Raw genomic sequence first — 19,845 nt, 5'->3', positions numbered from 1 at the left:
CGGTTGCATTTTGTGCAGAAAATCAGAAGATATTTCAAATCAAATACTGTAGTAGGCTACATAGTAGTCTGTAAACACAACAAATACATTTGTGGAGACAAAAGAAAGAATACAGCAAATTAAATACAGTACATTATTTCAACCATGGACTGCAGTAAATATGTACAAAAAAAGTACTGATGTAGTGCATATAGCTGTAGCTACATGTAGCAAAATTTTACTGTACTGTACTGTAGACAGTAGAGAATAGTAGTTTTCACCTGTGCTCTTGTCGAAATGTCCAAATTACTGTTGCAACACTATATCTGCTGAGGTTGGGCTGAACTCTCTGTCCAGCCTCTGTCAATGTTGCCCCATGGTTCACGACATGGTCAACCAATGTTCAATGTTGTTTGAATTTCATTAGATACTGTAAATTTGTCCCTATTCTTCCACGGCCCCCAGGTCTACCTCTCCCTCTCCCTACCTTCCTCCACGGGCTCCCCCTCTCATCCTACCTCTCCCTCTTCCTCTACCTGCAACATTGCCTTCCATTTTTATGAGGACAGGTACACTGACCTGTTGCCTTTTTATAGTGCTTACCTGATTGGTATGTTTACAGTTTAGCACGTTAGTGCTTGTACACCTGACGCCCGTGGTCGATCCATCTGTTCACATGTGTGGCATTTTACAAGGCAGTGTCAAAAAAGGCAATGAAGTGAAATAATCTTAAATTTCTGTGTCTAATGTAGAAAATTGTGTTTAGTGATTTGCAAAACACTGTGTGTAGTATTTTGCAAATAGTGTGAGGATGAGAATGTGCTTATAGTTGTGCAGGTCTGGCCTTCTGTTGTGCTCCTTAAGCAATTGGAAAAAACTGTAATCCCGAAAAAACTAAATTAGCTTTATTGCATACAAAAGTGTCAGTGCATAATTTTTTTCCAGCCCGCGTCTGAAGAAGCAGTTTTAAGTGACTCACCACTTGGAAAATGTATTACAGAAGAGAACAGATAGGTCAGGGAGAAGATGCTGTCAGGGAGAGAACTTTCCACAGACCCTTTCTCATGCACTTTCCAGAGTATGAGGTCTGCCTATAGAATAGATGGGTGTTATAAGTCAAGTCTGTCCTCCTTACCCACCATACAGGAACATGATTTCAAGTGTTTGTATACAGTCATGGGTGTCCCTGGCAGTTTTTTCAAATAACCATGGCCTTTGCTGTATGTGACTGGACTTGTAAGTTTGTGTGCTGTGCAACATTGCTTGCTTCCTGGCCTTGATTCTTAGCAAAAGGAAAATGGATTTGACCAAAGACTGTAAAAAGAATGGATGGCATGACAGCTCCTCAAAAGTTAAGCCAGAACATCTCGATTGCCCTCTGGTGGCTGACTGCAGTATAGGTCATAAATCCCACCCCGTCCATGTTAGCGAATGGGACATGAGCCAAACAAAAAAATAAAAGTGCACCTAAAATAATTGTTATCCCAAAGATGGTTTCTTTCATTTTAAGTAGTTCTTATCATGCTTATGTCTGCTCAAATGCTCATTTTTATGATCAATTTGTTTTAAGGGGTGATTGACTGTTTTTTGGGGGTATTTCACATTGTTCCTTAAGGTCACCGAATAGGGTATGTAACATTGGTTGGGCTGAAAATGGCCCGGGTGCTGTTCTATGAGCCCTGATGCATCCTGTGAAAAAACAAGTGGTTTTCTCCTTTTATGGTATGCTCATGAATATATAAATTAGATGAGCTGCTGTGCTGATTGGTTGGTTTACAACGAGTGAAGCTGCGGAGCAAAGACGTAACACGGCCAACAGCATTCATTGAGACATCAAAGGTGGAGACTTGAAATAAAAACTTACAAATAAATCAATTGTCTACACAACATTGTTTTCAACAGATTGACTAGATATTTGAAATGATAGCGTTAGTTGTTTCCACTTCTGTTGTCGAAGCAAACTGGATCGACTTAAGCGGGTAACGTTAGCACTACAGCTTAGCAAACAAACTATCGTGATTCAACTCAGCTTAAGTTAACTCTAGCTATCTTGCTGAAAAATAGATCTGGACAAACATGCATCTTGAATTGTATATTTACATGACCACACAGGTTATTTATTTGAATGAAACACAGTCAGGAACGTGAAATAACGTTAAATCATTACACATTCTACCGATGCTAGATACAGGCAGGATACGTTAGCATTGCTAATAACTGTTAGTGACAACATCATACTACAGCTTGCGGTTGTGATGAACATAAGGTCGGAACAGCACCTCTTTTCAGCAACAGCTTCATAGCAAATCCTGCTTTACATTGTCCCAGGTTTTCAAAGCTGTCCTCAGTGAAATGGTTTGAGCAAATGTGTAATTGAGGGTCGAATTGCACAGGGATCTTCTCATAGACAAACATCACAGCCCGTTGAGTGTTTGTTTTCTTAGGAAGACTCTGAAAAGTGTCAGCATTCCCTGTACAGCCTGGAACACTGCATTTACGATGTTCCATTTTCAATATCCTTTAAAAAGTTCCAAACTTTCTCCTTTGTAATTCCCCTGGAAGTACACAGAGCAGCGCGCAGCTAAACTAGTGTTAGATGATTTCTGTCAGAAGATGGGCCAAGGAAAACACCACAATGTAAAAGAGTTGACTTGGTTTATTCGTCGAGCTGCTCGGATCATGTTACCACGTCAGGCAGAGTGGTTGGCATGAGTGAGAAATATGTCTCTTAGATGGCAATTATATACATTAGCTGGACAGTACACAGTGTTTCCTCTAGGATTTTTTTTAGCAGTGGGCTCGTATCTACAAAAAGCAGTCCTCCCTGATGTTTTTGGTGTAGAATTTAGTGAAATACAACATTGTGAAAACACTGCCGGTGAGCGAGTCTGACTCTGAGGCTAACGTCAAAACAGTGTAACGGGGGACTAAGACATGGCTAAGACTATGTTGGCGACGCATTTTCACTCAAACTTCAAGACTTTCATGACCCAAATTTGATGCGACAGATCAATGGGGAATCGCTTTCTCTCTTAAAGGCTGTCCTCCTCGATCTTTTTGGTGAAGAATTCACCGAGATGAAATTATCAACTTCACCAAAACACAGAGGAAAAAGCTAGCTACTTTTCAATCGGTTAAATAGAAGTAATGAGTGGCACATATCGTTAAGTAACATGGCATTTTATTTTGTTTGAGGTTTAACTTGTCCAGTAGGGCAATTACATTTCTCTTCCACTTGCCTTACAAAAAAATCAACTTGTCCCGGACAAGCCTTAATGTCAAGCCCTGAAATGGGACTTGGTTATGGGAAATGGTAAAAACGTTTTTTTATTCATCAGCCCACTTACAATTTACCACGTTAACAACATTTATATTTGTAGTACTTGATGCAAGTTGAATCTAGATAGCAATCACACCAGCAACTGCTCAATTTAATACAAGAAAGGAGTTTGGTAAATAGAACAGAATATACAAGACAACCAATTGCATTCAATAAAACATTTAATTATACAATATTTCAAGTGAGAGGGTCAAGTTTTTTTTTTGTGAGTGGACCTGAAATTCCTGCCGAGCGTTGAGAGCTAGCTGGACGATAGGGGACCCCTTAATCTGCAATTCATTGTTGCTAGCTTTAATCAGATGTAGTAACTAAGCTAATAAGAGAAGACTAACTTTGTATGCCAACGAACACCAATAACTAAAACTAATTTGACAGACTATAAACCAACAGACTTCTGGTTATGATACACGTGCTCTTTAGCTAGCTACAGTAAAAATGTTGCTTACGTTAGATACTAGACCCTACAGTCTAGTTCTAACTGCATTTAGAATCTAACAAGCTATATCTTACGATAAACTTTTAACTAGTGGTGGGCCGTTTTCGGCGTTAACGCGCTGCGTTAACGTGAGACTCTTATCGGGCGATAAAAAAAATATTGCCGTTAATCTATTCTCAAAGTTGGGTTGGGAGCTGGGTCTATACTACGCAAGCTATGATTAGTGATGTCGTTCGTGAACGATTCATTCATTTTGAACGAATCCTTACAAGGACTCGGGAGTAACGAGTCCTCTCAAAGAGTGATTCGTTCATTTTCTCGTGGCCGTGCATCGGGACTGTTGCATAGGCTCGTCCAAGTAAACAGAAATGATTCGTTCATTTCCCGACTCGGTCTTCGGGTACGAGTCTTTGGATCATTTTTCACGTGACCTGCAGGGTCACGTGATTGCGGGGGCGTTTGCGGACAATCCGTGTATCATTCGTTTTCATTTTTCAATTGATAAACCAAAAAACAAAAATTATTCGTTTTTCCGTTATTCAATTGAGAAACCAAAAACGAGAAACCAAATCAAAAAAAGGGGCACTGACCGAAATTGAGTGCCACTGAATGCATTTGATCATTTTACGCTCCAGTATCGCCCGCGTTACAAAAATGCTGCCCCCCCTCCCTCAGTTCCGACGCACTAAATTCTACCAAATATATTTTTTAGACGCTACACATGTTATACATCATTGGAAAGCTACGATTCTTGTGCTTCCATTGAAATAAACCAATTCAAGATCAAGTCGCAATAGCAAGCAAAGTCAACGTCTTTTTCCGGTGAACATTCCTTCAACAATGCCAAAGAAAAAAGTTTTACTCACCCTAAACGGTTCAAACAGGTCCAGGTGTGCAAATCATGTGTGCAAATCATGCCATCAAAACTTGATCTGCTTACAGTCCCAAAGGTCCAAAGTATCTAACCATATCAAATAGTTCGTCCACAAACAATGTATTACATTCATAAATAGCCATTATCCTTTGTTTCATTATGCAAGTTAGCCGACGGAAGAAACAGCTTGTTTACATAAAAGTGCACTTTTCTCCGGTTAGCAACGGTCTATTTACTATCCACTAGGCATCAAAATTTCCGCTGAACCCTCCCCTTTTGATTGACACCAAGATCGACCCAATCGGAGCTTCCATGCCCCGTTGACAGCCCACTAAAGCCAACTAGGTCTGTGCGTCCTGCCCCCCCCGCCCCCCGCCCCCGCCCCCACACTCGTTCTAAACCAGGGGTCGGCAACCCAAAATGTTGAGAGCCATATTGGACCAAAAAATTTTAAAAAAAAAATGTGTGGAGCCGCAAAAAATTAAAAGCCTTATATAAGCCTTATAATGAAGGCAACACATGCTGTAAGTGTCTATAGACCAATTATTTGTTTGTAAACATTCGGGATGCGCGCACAATGTGGCTGCAGAAAACCGGGAAAGGATAGCCTTTATAATGGCTAGAAAAGTACACGGATTATACAACTAGTTCGATTTAAAAAGACCAAAAAGGTCGAGAAGGACAGCCTTTAAGAGAAAAGTCGATTCCCCATTGATCTGTCACATCAGAATTTTGATTTGGGTTACGAAAGTCTTGAAATTTGAGTGAGAATGTCGCCCGGTAGACCGCATCTTATGCGGCAGCTATGTCTTCACATCACAAAGTTCATAATTTTACAGTTTTACAGTCAATTTTACACCTTAAAAGTCAAGCAGGGCAGCTTTAAAGAGATATGGGAATTCTGCTTTTAGCCAGCTGGTCCGATTATTTTTGTGATTTGTGTAAAACTGGCAATCTGAGTGAGATTGCGTCCCCGTTACACTGTTTTGACGTAGTTAGCCTCAGTCAGACTCGGGGCGCTCACTGGCAGTGTGCACAATGTTGTATTTCACTCCATTCCCCACTATAAACGTCAGGGAGGACTGCCTTTTGTAGATACAAGCCTGCTGAAGATAGCCAGCATCTCGGATTTATTTAACCGAGCCTGTTTCATTCGTCATTTGCCTGAGAAAGTGACCTCCGTTAGCCAGGCTAGTTTTGCCCTATCACTTGGTCAGGCTATTTATAGGTATCGGCGGTGAAGTGACTTTTGTGCATGGACAAATGAAACGTAAATGTATTTGTTCAAACGACAAGTGCCTCAAAAAGTTAATGTCAAGCTCTGATATCTAGTGGCCAGAGATATATGATGACCTGATCCAAGTGTATACCTGGGAGAAGTCCGTCCTTTGCAGCCGACATAGTAGTCTACAAGTAGGCTACAAATACATAATGAGCATTCATGGAATCGCACTTTTTCTCTCACTCCCAACTGGGTACTCAGCTGCAAATGTAGCATGCCTTCCCTGGAAATGTCTTTCCACGTTACTCTTTTTGTTATTTGACAACTTTTCATTACAAAGCAAACATGCAGGCAATCCTTCCTCATTGGCAATGAAAGCAAATGATTCGGTCCAAAAACGGTTGAATCCTCTATCCTCAGCTATCTTTCTCTTTTTCCCTTTGGGATCCATGGCCCATATGACACACCCGCCGGTTTGTTTGCAACATCCACCTGTCTGGCACTACGCCGAGCTGAAAGAAACGTGTGTCGCAGGCTATGACGTAAATCTTTGTTGACAGAAATGTTGAAATAAAATATTTATTATACACATGCACATTTTGCTGTAAAAATTTGTATATTAAATATTTTTTCAACATTTCTGTTTTAATAATTAAAACAAAACATATGTTCACACCACCTTTTTCAATTTTCATATTTTTGAGCTATTTCTTGAGCTCCAGGGAGCCACTAGGGCGGCGCTAGAGAGCCGCATGCTCTAGTCTCCAAAAGGCCCTTTTAGAAAATGCCTGGATGTACTCTTATAAAAACATGTGTCAAATATGAATATATTGTGGTATTATGTTTGACTTTTGATTTGAATTGGGTAAGGCTTCAACCTGTGGTCCAATTTAGTCTTCCAGCTAATACCTACCACCTCTAGGCCTTTTCAGGCCTCTGTTTTCAAAACAAAATCTAGGCGGAAATCACTTTCCTTGTGTTCAAGCTTCTATTACTCAACACTAGTAGGACTGACAGGGGTCCTGACAACAGGGGACATAACTTCAGAGTGTCAGCTTTCAAAAGAGATAATTTACATGCATGTACTCCAAATGGTTCAAGAACAGCTTCCAATTTACTTTGGGTATGCTGTTTAGGCGTTTTTAGGCACATTTAACAGGAGTCTTAAGAGGTTTTAACATTGTCGGCATGAAAAACATAAGCACAATACATACAACAAAATATACATGGATGGATTCCCATCTGCTGCAGAGTTTTGGAAATATCTTTATGCGTCTTCCCAGTTAGAAATAAATCCATAATTACATCAAAGTCACGTTCCAGTGCGGCCATATGGTGTCGACACCATACCACTGTTACTCACAGTGGCTCTTAGCGCAGCGCTGGGTTTATAGGCAAATATAGATAGGCTAACCTGGAAGGTCCTGCCGATTTTTTCGGTTGTCATCAGGGTTCTAAATAAACTTTTTGGATCACCAGCCAATGTGGCTATGGTAACAATCAGAATTTCCACTAACCACATTTTTTCGGTGAAAATAAGAGAAATTATGAGTGCCACTGAATGCATTTGATCATTTTATTAACATTGTTGGCATGAAAAACACAAGTACAATACATACAACAAAATATACACTGAAAGTGCAAACATTCCATTTCAAGTTTGGGATCTATCTATCTACATTCTTCCTTGTGTTTTCTGGTGGGTCCGTGTACTTTGCGGATTGGATTTTGTGTTTCGAAATGGATTTTTGTTTCGAAATAAGAAAACCAAAATCGTGAAACGAGCTGTTTCCCGACTACCATTTAGAAATAGGAAAACGGAAAACGACCCATTTTCCATTTTCTGTTTTGATAATAGAAAACGGAAAACAAAAAATGACCCGTTATCTGATTTTCTTTGATGTGCTTAAACATGGAAATCGGGAATTAAAATAGTGTGTGGAAATCTTCTTTCTCAATTTTGCGTAGATTTTTGTGTTGTGACCCCGAAGTTGCTCCCACGAGCTTGACAGTCACATATTCAGGATGTCAGCAGAGGGCACATAGCAGAGCAGATGAACGATAAAATTGCTCGCAGAGCAATCGAGCGTCAATGCTAAATTGGATTACATCGGACTGAAGCATGGTTCCAGAGTCTCATCAGCCACCTCACAAAATAAAGGTTCTACACCAAATTTGAATATTTTTCTAAGAAAGTCAGTGACCGGATGTATTTTATAATTATTTTAAAGTGAGTCTCTTTGACTTTTGGGGAAATGGGCCATTTAATGAATTTAAAATGTTAGTTTTTTTTATGGACAATGCAACCATATTCGGAACCTGTACACACAATCCTCTGTTATCAAAAAAATATTTAGATTTCAAAGCATCACTAATATACGTATTATTACATTTACTGTCAAATAAAGTACAATCATTAATAAAAACATTTGGTAAAGTTGGTAAGGGTCTTACTCTTACATATAACAATGTGCTTTGAACTAACTGTAATAATGGTATCGGTATTGCTTTACAGATCTTGTTGTATTCTCTATAAGTACAGTTTAAATTATATTCGTCGAAGAAAGCTATATATTACAAAAGGTTACCAGACATTTATAACATCATTCACAAACACAATGCCCTTTTCATACCAATCATATTTAAACAATGATTTCCTACACTCTAAAAACAAATACAGCACATTACTTAATTTAATTTGTGTAACACTTTTACACTCAAAAATATAGAGTAGATTACAAAGCTTGGAAATCAGGCAAAACAAACCATAAATAATGAGTATAGTTGAGTAATATTAGTAATCATTTCAGAATGAATTGATTTGGTATAATTACCAAATTTAACTAAGTACATGTAATTGAAAGACTTTGTAAACCATATAGAAAACATTAGCACAAGGCACAGAAGAAAGTGAGTAGATTCAACTGAAACCATTAGTATGATATAACTGAATACTTGCCTATGATTTATTAAAAATATGTGTTGTACTGACTTATTTATTTTACTCAATTTATTATATTGTATTGGTGTTTTCTACTTGATGTCAATAAATGTTAATCTAAAAAAAATTAAGTATGACCAAGATCTCACAAAACATGAAAAATGTATTTGACTACATTTCCCAGAAAGACATTCTTTTTTTAAGCTTCTCATGCACATGTGAAACACCAGCAACATCACTGACACAGTATAGTGCGAAAAGTGCATTAGAACAAGACCTTTGTTGCAATACCTGAGAATTTGGCCACTTTTCTTAAAAGAGCTGGAGCCAACTGAACCATTCAACCAATTGCGATTTTTAAAAATCTTGAATCATCCAATGTCATTTAACCTATTGACAAATGTCCGTCTTACCACTTAAGGTATCCTATTCACAATGTTGCTAGAAACTTGAAACAATCTGAACCTGTTAGATGCAAAAACATCACTCCAGCCATTTCTATCTTTTACACAAAAAATACCATATCTTTTAGCATTCTACCGTTACACAACAGGTCACCGTCTGCAGACAGGGTGAGACTCAGATTGTATACACATCTCCTTTGAATAAAATGATAAAAGGACAACCCAGAGCAATCTTAAAAGGGACAAACTAAATAGCCAAGCAATATGGAACTTGTGTTGTAAATGTGCACCCAAAGACATGGAAAAATAAAGCCCAGGTTCAAAAATCCTGGAATTACCCTTTTGAGTAACTTTACATTAGAATTATGATTACTGCTTAAAATGAAAATCCATTAAATAAGGCAAAATCTAAATTATTTACTTTAGTCTAACTCTTCTGTCATCTGTGTTGGACATGCTTTTGTAAAGACTTCTGTATTTCTAACAATTCAAGATACTTTGAACTTCAAATGCATTTAAGTCATTTGTAGGGAAATTGCCTGTAAACTGAAATCATGCTTAATGGCTTATAAATGGGAAAAAAGAGAGAAAAAGCTTATCAATGCAAGGTGTAAAATTTTGACTCAAAACACACTGAAATCTTTCCAACACTGTGAGCCTGACCGCACCTGGAGATCATCTGATTAAATGGAGCTTTAGATTGTCCAGGTTTCTGTACATAACTTCAATATTAACAGTCATGTATCACATTCCACACATGGCTCAATTGGGTATGAGTCACATTTTCTCATCTGAACAGCTGCCTCTCAGCAACTACATGACCATACTGTTTCTCAGTCTTTGCACCTTTGTTGAAAGCTTTCCAGAATCCACTTCCACAAGCATCTTTTGAAATACCTCAAAAATGTATTTAAGAGTTTTGGGGTATTTCAGATCCAAAGCCTAGGTCAGTCCTAGCAGGTAGCAACAGGCTCTGCTGAGATCTCCAAGATGGCTGAGTACAGTGGAACCTTCAATGACGATCCCAACATCATCGACCTGTCCACTTTCATTCCGGACCAGGTACACAGCCATCACCTGTGCTGCCAGCTCTTCTTCCACATCAACAGCTGTATCAACATTCTGCAGACATTGTAAAAGAAAAATACACTGATGCATTAGCGGAAGCACCAATTTCAACATTACACATTTATTGTACGGAGACTCCTGAAATCCATAAATTGGACTCACCTCAAAAGTCTTGATTAAGGCACTCACATCTTCACCAAGGTGATCGATGAGACATCGGAGGACAACTTCTCTGGTTTTCTGAATGGAAATTCCGCTCTGTTTAGGAGAAAATATATTCTTAAATGACAAGAAGATACACTATTCGCTCAGTGCACATTATGGCCTGCCGAAAAGAGACTAGTTTGCAGGTATGCTAGCTGCTAATATGGCACGCCCTCATACTCTGCTTCTGACTGGTGTTTTCTGATGGAGACGGTAACTGAGTTTGGGGGGGGACTGAGCTTTTTCACTGTAAACGTATAGCATGCACAAAAAAAGATATATAACAATAAAGGAAAGGGAAAAAGCATATGAGCACTTTGATTACAAGACAGGTGGGGGAAAGCAGCAGCTAAACAGGAGTAAACTGAAATACCTGGAGCAGAGTATTAATTTCTGCACGATGTCTCTCTCCAGCAGCACCTTTCTTGGCTTGGAAGATGGAAAGCAGTTTAGGAGAATAAAGGTCCAACATTGACATGAATTTTGCCTCAAGATTTACGGTGGTGATTCGTTGAAACTCTGCGTTGACCTTTAACGAAAAGACAAAAAAAACAACAGGGAGATTGTGATTATTTAACTGGCTTAATAACACAGAAGTTACATTAAATTCCCCTCTTATATTTAGAAAAAAAAGAGACCATCAGGACCAAGAGCTTTACTTAGAGGATTGAAAACACAAAAGCATTACCAACTTGAGCATTTTCTGCCAATATGCGTTTGTGTTATACTCTGTGAGAAATGCAAATTACTCACATGTGACACGTCAAACAAAGCAGGCCACCTCTCCTTGACCTCTTTGATGCTCAAATGAAGACTGACGACATCATGTCTTCTATGCACAAATGTGCTGGCCATTAACTCCTTGATGGTCGTGCTATATTGTTTCTTCCATTCAGACAGAATAAGTAGCCGCTTTTGCTCTTGGTGTTCAGTGCTTTCTCCTTTCCGTGCTTTTTTGACATTTTGTGCTGGTTTCCTCTCACCAGGCCGTTTGTTTTTGAGAGTTGCATGTAACTTCAGGAAATCCAAGATTTCTAAGCTTCGACCTGTAATTTCCCATCTTGTATTTTAGGCTATACATCCATCCGATCCAACCATTGCGGCTCCCAAGTTCAGTCAGACATGGATGTTTTTTGACTAAGGCTTCTGCAACCTGTCCAACCTGAAGGCCTGTGGGATAGGCTGTGTGACTGTACATGTAATCAGCCAGTCTTTCCATTATTTCAGACCTGACACAGGTGTTGTTGAGAACTGTGCCATCTTTCGCAAAGTCTTCATTGCCATTCCTCAGTACTGCCTCTGTCGCAACTGAGAAAAGTGGAATGACAATTTCATTTGGCCATGATGCACTTTGAGGGCTTAGTATGACAGTGTCCTGCGATGACATTGACGTGCCATCCGACTGGTAATCTGCAGAACTACAAGATAGCTGTGATGATGAACTCAAACAGGAGGTGTTGAAACAACTGGGCACATTCTCAGTCTCAGGAGTTGAAAGTGAAAGTACTACTGATGGAATAATTACTACTTTTATTGTCCCCTTATGCTTAACATCTTTCGTAGAATGAAGTGTAAAGTAATCACCAAAGTCTTCATCAAGGTAATGCAGGGTGAATTCCTCATCAAGTTTGAATGTGTCCTTTACAGTCTCATGAAATTGATCCACTGTGTCTGGCATCCCTGAGGGCAGTGTGAGCTTCTCACTACGGTGATCTATTATCACCTTCACAACAACAGGGTCCATCTGTATGAAATACAGATGGATGAAATACAGATGGACACAACAATCAAAAAAGAAAAAAAAGAAAGAAAAATCAGAAAAATAAATCAGAGTAGGAGTAAGACACTTAGGCGTTTCTCTTTTTCACCTAATATTGGACATTAATGTGTCTTTTTAAAGTGACCATGCGTTTGCCTCCCACACAATATGCTGCCAAGGGATATGTATCACTAAGTTGCTGTATCTGCAGCAGGGTCACTTTTCCAGAGTGTTCCAAAGCAAATCCCCTAAAATGTTCCCAATACCAGCTATTAAGTAACTTAACAATGAAATTGAGATCACTGCCTACAATCACAATCTGTGAGATCTCTACAAAATCTGGTAGACCACCTGTACACCCATAGGGCAAAATCATCCCCACTGCATATTTAGTTCCATGATATGACACTACGTTGGTCAACTCCACTGTGGTGTGTGTTGGATACACTTTTTTTAAACTATCCTGTATTTCCTCATGGAGCAATGGAATGGAATACTTGTCACTTTACTCACACACAATGCAGGTTTTAAAGTATCAGCATGTAAATAATAGGCCATCATCATTTGGTGCTTTGAGGCGAGAGATAGCAGTACATTTCTGAAGCTGTTTGTGTATCTGACAACTCGCTTAAGAAAACTATGTTTCGCCTCAAAGCGCATAGTCCAGACACAAACCAAAGGACCAAAGCATTTTATCATAGCAGGATAATGCTCCAAGAAATGGTGCTTTGGAATTAACTTTTGATCAGGAAAAACTTCCAACACTCTATGACGATGTTCCGATATTAGAGTATCTAGGTAGCTAATGCTTTCCTCTGTATGAATAGGGGATACTACAAGTTCAGTAATATCTTTTAAAGTCATGAGAACTTGCCATGCTGGTTCATTGAATGGTATCTTCACACCAATTATGAACGGTAATAATCTCAGAAGTGTCCAATTCTCATGTGCATTCCCACCAATAGTTTTTCGAGAAGATAAATTTTGTGGTATAGGTTGGGGTCGGTCAGTTTTGTCTGTCCAATTATATGGAAACTGAGTTATTGACTCATTCAGTTGAAATAGGGTGAAATATTGCTTTTTTATAAACTCTTTAAGACATAATGCCAACTCCAAAGGAATTATTCCTTCAAATAGATCATGGAGCACGTCTGGAGGGTACCCTGTTACAAAATGGAAATGCTTCAAATTTTCTGTTAAGGTACAAGCTTTCTTGACACCATAACAATGTACCAGAGCAGGGTTTTCCTTTACAGACTGAAGATGTAAAGCATAGTTCTCCTTTGTCCTTGGTGGAAAAACCCCTGAATGCACCTCCTTTTGCTGATAGTCTGAATGGTCCCCGATACAAAATCTACATATGTAATGCCCATTAAAGCTCTCTACAAGGCCACTTAAAGAATGAGCACCAAGATTGTCCGCTGCAACACAAAAAACAGTTCCTCTGATATTTGTACCAATGGTAGGAAAGAAAATGCCTTCTTCCTCTAGAGTGATGAGATTTTTTAACAGCGGCTCAAAAACGGTTTTGTAGCCAATTTTTTTTACATCATTAGCTTTACAAAGGAGTGCCAAATTAATTGATGTTAATTGTGATCTCAATTCTGATGGCACATCTGCAAGTACCCAATACACCGCTGTCACTTTATGTTTTTTACGCAAGGTTCCAAGCGGATTACAGACTTCAAAATCATCCACGTAAAGTATAAGTGAAATCCTTAGCTCTCCATCAGCAAGAAACTCATTTGACTTGAAATATTTGCCATCATGAAAGGATGAAAACTTTGATGGAGTGCCTGAATGTCTTGTCAGTATCCTACTTGCTATGTCTTTGTTATTTATCAATAGCTGTAAGGTTTGTAGAATAGGTACATACTGAAAGGTGCAGTTGTCAGATGCATCCAATCTATATTCAACCGGCTCAATAACTTGAAAGTTGTCTTTAAAAAACTTCTGCCTCTTATATTTTGAAAAAAAAGGACCATCAGAACCAAGAGATGTACTTAGAGGATTGCAGAGACACAATTTTTCAACTAAATCCTTGACAACCTTTTCATCAACGGTGCAGTTATTTTGTGTCAAAACGTCTCTCACTACATTTGGAATATACTGAGACGATGATGTGCAGATAAACTGAAGCTGCTCCACCAAGTCATCTATACATTTACCAGAGACATTATAAATGCTTTCTAACTTAAGCAAGAGAGAACCGATAACTTTCACAAATGCGCTTTCAGTTTCACAATCCAAATCTACAGTAGCAACCAACTCCACATCATCAACGGATTCCAGTAATGCAAACTGTCTGTCATGCGGTTGATCACTGGTAGAAATCGGAAGTTTTACAATAACATCAGCTTTTAAGTCCTTACACAAGTAGGATGGGTGCTTTCGGCTTTTATGTGTAGCATAACTCCCATATATGTTAGTTTTGAACTCACAACCATCAAACACACACACTATTGTTTCTAGTCTTTCCAGATGAGAGTTAATGTGTTGAAAATAATCCTTGGTATTCAGAAAACATGAGTCACAAATTTTACATTTAAAAGCTTTGACCTCTTGCTGATTTTCAGTTTCCACTGATTTGTGAGCTCTACACAAGTGTGTACGTAAGCTGCCCCAAGTTTTAAAAGAACATGGACAGTTCAAATGAATACAAGGAAGAAAATGTCCATGACCTAAATGTCTGTGTTTCAGTCGGTAGTGTTTAATTAGTCCCCCCTTTGATGATGCGACAAATGTACAGAGCTTACACTGCCACCCCATGAGCTGTTACCTTAAAGATTAATACAAATCAGGGAGCCCCGGTGGCTAGTGGAGAGTGTCCTGAGGCTCAGTCCTTTCCACTGTGACCTGAGTTGAATATGGCCTGCTGTCCTTTGTTGGTGTCCTCCCCTCTTTCTCACACATTCCTGTCCCGTCTCTTAAGTTAAGCATATGTTGAAACAAAAGAGATACAAACCTTTTATTGCCATAAAAGTTGATAGACTAAAGACAATCCCCCCCCCCCCCCCATTTTTTTTTTTTACAAAAACAAATGGTAACTCACCTCACATTTTCTTGATCAGCCGTTTTCCATCTGAAATGTATTTAAAATATATATTTAGCAAGGATTATAACAACTCTTGAACTTAAAATTAACTTTAAGAACAACCTTCAGTCATGAATTGCAAGTAATGAATACTGCTCCTTTATGCCAGAGCAATGCATGATTTCCTCCTGAGTGAGATTTAAAGATCAACATGGCATGGTAATTAGGTAAGAAGCTTGAACTTCAAAGAGACCAATCTTTGTGGTATTACCCGGTCTCTGATTTTGAAAAAATTAAAAGAAAAAGAAACATTAGCCTTGCATATACCTGAATATTTTCCGACAATTTGTTAAGGCCTAACTTCACATATTATAACGTTAACTGAATTGACTTCAGCAGTAAAAAATATTTTATTTTCAGACCTGTCTCCAACTTAACGTAGGCCGACAAGGTGCAAAAGTGTTGTAGTTATACAAGTTAGAGTCTAATGTTAAACTGTATGTAATATAACTGCCTAATGTAAGCTTAGTTGTAGCCTTCAGAAGAAAACGCATAGCACGTGCAGACTCAGCTTGCTAGCTAGCTAGCTAAAGTGTGCTAACAAGTCAAATTAGCTTTGCCAAAGAATGACTTCGATGTCACACTAATGTTGGTCGACTGATATTTCATGCTCAGTTGTTGCTTCTGTAACTGAGATGTGTGTTAAATGTTACTTACTTCAACTTCTGGTCTTGTCGCGGTGGAGTCCAGTCAGACCTTCAAGTTGCTGTGCCCGCCAAGCAACGTCTCCGTGTCGTCTGTCTGACCCAGAACCGTTAGGAAATGACGTCACTTCATACCCGTTTACTCATTCTTTTAAGTTGTTAAGTAGTTTCCAAATATATTGAGTTGAGTTGTCAAATAATTGTAGTTCTTAAAAATAATTGCTATTCATAGTGTATTCTTAAAAATGTTGTTGAAACATACAGTAATTATTTCAAAAATCCAAACATTGTAATCTGTCAGTCAAATCATCATTTCTTTTTATTAAATAAACTTACTTACAACATGTACATTTTAAACAAAGATTGCTGTTTGAGATTCACTCATGAATTTTAATACAGTTAACCCAAATACTCATAATAATGAGTCAGTATTTTTTTTAAACAAGAATACCTTTATTTAACTCTTACATTTACAAGTCCCTTGAATTATTTTTTCGAGTGTATTGATTACAATGACCCTATTGTTCCATAAGGCTCAAATTTGTTAAGATACAAATTTTTAGGCTCAATTTTTTGGGGGGGCTCGAATTTGAGCAACCTGAATTGCTGAGTCTTGAATTTTTGGGTCATTTTTTTTTTTCATTGAAATATGTGAATTCGGTGTTTAAATTATTCAAAGTATTCAATGCCTTTTAAAATTCAAAACATTGTCACTGATTTGCTTCCATACAAATGGCAGCGCGCCCTCTGCTGACATACTGAATATGTGGACCAGAGTGACTGTCAAGCTCGTGGGAGCAACTTCCGTGTCACAACACTAAAATCTATGCAAAATTGAGAAAGGAGATTTCCACACACTATTTTAATTCCCGATTTGCATGTTTAAGCACATCAAAGAAAATCAGATAACGGGTCGTTTTTTCGTTTTCCGTTTTCTATTATCGAAACAAAAAACGGAAAATGGGTAGTTTTCCGTTTTTTGTTTTCCTATTTCTAAATGGTAGTCGGGAAACAGCTCTTTTCCCGATTTTGGTTTTCTAATTTCAAAACGAAAATCCATTGGCCACAAAGTACACGGACCTGGTGGACGCTTCGTTCATTTCCATGGTTTCTCACGCTGGTTACACTGCAAACTGCGCGCAGCCAACGGGCGCATGAGTAACAACTTCCGGGTCACCAAAAACAAAATTTCAAAATCATTTTCGGTCAGAATCCGTGTATCATTCGTTCTTTCGTTTTTCAATTGATAAACAAAAACAAAAGTATTCGTTTTTCCGTTATTCAATTGAGAAACCAAAAACGAGAAACCAAAAACGATTGTTTTTCTTGTTTTTCAATTGAGAAACCAAAATCCAAAAACCAAATCCAAAAACGGGGCACTGACCCAAAATGATTTAGAAATTGTGTTTTTGGTGACCCGGAAGTTGTTACTCATACGCCCGTTGGCTGCGCGCAGTTTGCAGTGTAACCAGAGCGAGAAACCATGGAAACGAGCGTCCACCAGAAAACACAAGGAAGAATGTAGATAGATCCCAAACTTGAAATGGAATGTTTGCACTTTCAGTGTATATTTTGTTGTATGTATTGTACTTGTGTTTTTCATGCCAACAATGTTAATAAAATGATCAAATGCATTCAGTGGCACTCATAATTTCTCTTATTTTCACCGAAAAAATGTGCTCCATGATTGTTTGAGTAGGCTATCTAGATTAAGAGACATTAGTGGAATACACGAAGTCATTTGGGTCACAACTTCCGGGTCACCCAAAACAAAATTTCAAAATCATTTTCGGTCAGTGCCCCGTTTTTGGATTTGGTTTTTGGATTTTGGTTTCTCAATTGAATAACAAGAAAAACAATCGTTTTTGGTTTCTCGTTTTTGGTTTCTCAATTGAATAACGGAAAAACAAATAATTTTTGGTTTATCAATTGAAAAATGAAAGAACGAATGATACACGGATTGCGGACCTGTGCAAAAAACATATTTGGTTGTTTTAGAGTTTTTTAAGGCAATTTAGGCTACTTTGTTGCCGAGCAGATTCCACGTTGTTAAGGTCAATGGCTACATCTCCAAGGAAACCAATTGTTGCTAGGTCCGTAAAAACGTTTATTTACCTCTGCGAACTTTCAGGAGTTATAAAAACGGATTTATTAACTTTTGAGAACGTCTTCTGGACCAATAGGAACAGCGTATTGATCCAATTATTACACTAGTATATAAGAAACACAAGTATATCTTATTGAACATAATTTATTTTCATCACCAATTATCATAGTAGAACAGCTTTCTCAAGCAGTTTGTGATGCATTTTGGAAACAGGAGATGAGCTGGTCTAATGCGCCACCTGGCTTCAGAAACCCGTTCTCAAAGACTTACTTTTAGTCATTATTTGGGTAGCACACATATTCTGAATGCCTTCGGCGGAATTCAAATTAGCTATTTTAATATAGATTCATCTAGATTAACGCCAAGATTACAGTGAGATTAATCTAGATTTTAAAAATTAATCTATGCCCACCACTACTTTTAACTAAAGCTGGCTATATAAAATACTAATAATAACAATTGATAAGAGGTCCACTAATGTGTTGAAATATGAAAAAATGCAGTACTGTATTTTCCGGACTAAGTCGCACTTTTTTTCATAGTTTGGCTGGTCTTGCGACTTATAGTCAGGTGCGACTTATATATCAAAATATATATAATTTAACATGTTTTTAAATGTTAATTCATACTGACTGACATGAACCAACGAGTTCAACGGATTCAGTGATGTGGAATGAGATCGGGAGCTTGGTGAACTAGCTTACCGGTAACTTGCTTGTTGGACTCGCTAGCTTGTTATGTTAATTTAGCCTATTCAGCCTCCCAGGTATGTTCTTTATTCAGGGTTCTCAAGCCTCACCGTGACCGTGAGACACACGCATTTAAGCCCGTTCACACGCTCTCACGCCACACCTAGCATTTCTCACGCTGAGAAGGCAACGCCAGTCAAGTTGTCCTGCTAACGTTGTATTCATTAGTGGTCGCACGAGTGACGGTTCTAGGCGACCGTACGTTCCTTACTTGGTAAGCAACAATAGACGCGAACACACGTGAAAGCTCATCTTGGGGGAAGGGAATCTCCAAGCTTTTGATAAAACTTGACGACCCTGTCTTTATGCTATTGTGTAGCTGAATAACTGTTAATGTGTTACGTTAACATACTGGACACCTATTCAGCCTGTTGTTCTGTGTGCTATTGTGTAGTTGAATAACTTGCCTTTACATATTAAATGTCTGTTCTTGGTCTTGGATTTTGTGAAATACATTTCTAAATAAATGCGACTTCTAGTCCAGTGCGACTTGTTTTTTTCCTCTTCATGAAGCATTTTTTTACTGATGCGACTTATACTCCGGAGTGACTTATAGTCCGAAAAATACGGTAATTTGATCAATTTACCAGCTAACTTGCTTCGGAAACATTGAAAATGAATGGGGTTGAACGTTGGAAAATACAATGTTTGGAACTCGAATGTGACACGCTTTACTTCTGCATTCTTCGATAACAATGGAAGTTTATGGAAATGTCGCAACTCTCTTTTTATATGGTTTTGGTTCGGGCGAGTGTATGGGTGGGTCCTTCATTTTTTTTTACAGTGGGAGGAAGCGGAGACGCGTTGTCTATTCTTTTTACAGTCAATGGATGTGACTCTGACCGTCTGTCTTTCTAAATTCCCATGTTCTGGGCTTTAGAGCAACCACAGCATGTGGTGGTATTTTACACCTCTGAGCTGAGAAAGTGACACTGAAGCAGTGAGACAACCACACACAAACACGCCAAAACAACACCAAATTAATACAGACACTGCTGTATGCTTGTCCTGTTACCCTACCCCT

At 38.5% G+C, this 19,845-nt stretch overlaps 1 protein-coding gene across 9 annotated transcripts in view; it reads left to right on the top strand.

Moving 5' to 3' along the window:
* Window positions 1-19,845, top strand: part of spag9a (sperm associated antigen 9a) — a 161,779-nt gene that overhangs the window by 1,453 nt on the left and 140,481 nt on the right. The window lies entirely within an intron of this gene.

Source organism: Osmerus eperlanus, chromosome 2, assembly GCF_963692335.1.
Source record: "Osmerus eperlanus chromosome 2, fOsmEpe2.1, whole genome shotgun sequence".
NCBI classification, from domain to species: Eukaryota; Metazoa; Chordata; class Actinopteri; order Osmeriformes; family Osmeridae; genus Osmerus; species Osmerus eperlanus.
Note: the sequence above shows the minus strand (reverse complement) of the source record. Positions and strands in the feature narration are given on the sequence as shown.